Source organism: Sinocyclocheilus grahami, unplaced genomic scaffold (assembly GCF_001515645.1).
Source record: "Sinocyclocheilus grahami isolate Dianchi unplaced genomic scaffold, SAMN03320097.WGS_v1.1 scaffold668.1, whole genome shotgun sequence".
In the NCBI taxonomy this organism is placed as follows: Eukaryota; Metazoa; Chordata; class Actinopteri; order Cypriniformes; family Cyprinidae; genus Sinocyclocheilus; species Sinocyclocheilus grahami.
This window is the reverse complement of record NW_015505847.1, coordinates 491,459-491,827: the sequence shown is the minus strand read 5'-3', so window position 1 is coordinate 491,827 and position 369 is coordinate 491,459.

Sequence of the window (369 nt, the reverse complement as noted above, 5' to 3'; positions counted from 1 at the left end):
ACGTTAAAGTTAATGAGTCCATGCTAACGTACAAACCTAAATAGCAGACTGTTCTCACGTCACGTACAGTGTAGGTCAAAACACATAAATGAAAGTCTACATTTCAGTTTCTCTCCATATTAAAATGGTTAAAAGTAAATTAATTTAATCGTACCCCGCTATACATGAACAGTGTTGATCCTGCATGTTGTCATCCGCGATCATGACAACTGTAACATGAGGCTTCTCCTGCTTGCATTGTGATCTGTAAACCTTGCTTCCAAATTAATCGAGTTAATTAATCAAGAATTACCCACCATGTATATTTTAAAATCTTTTATATAGCCCTCCATGGCATATTTAATTCCCACTTGAATGGTGGTCCTTCTG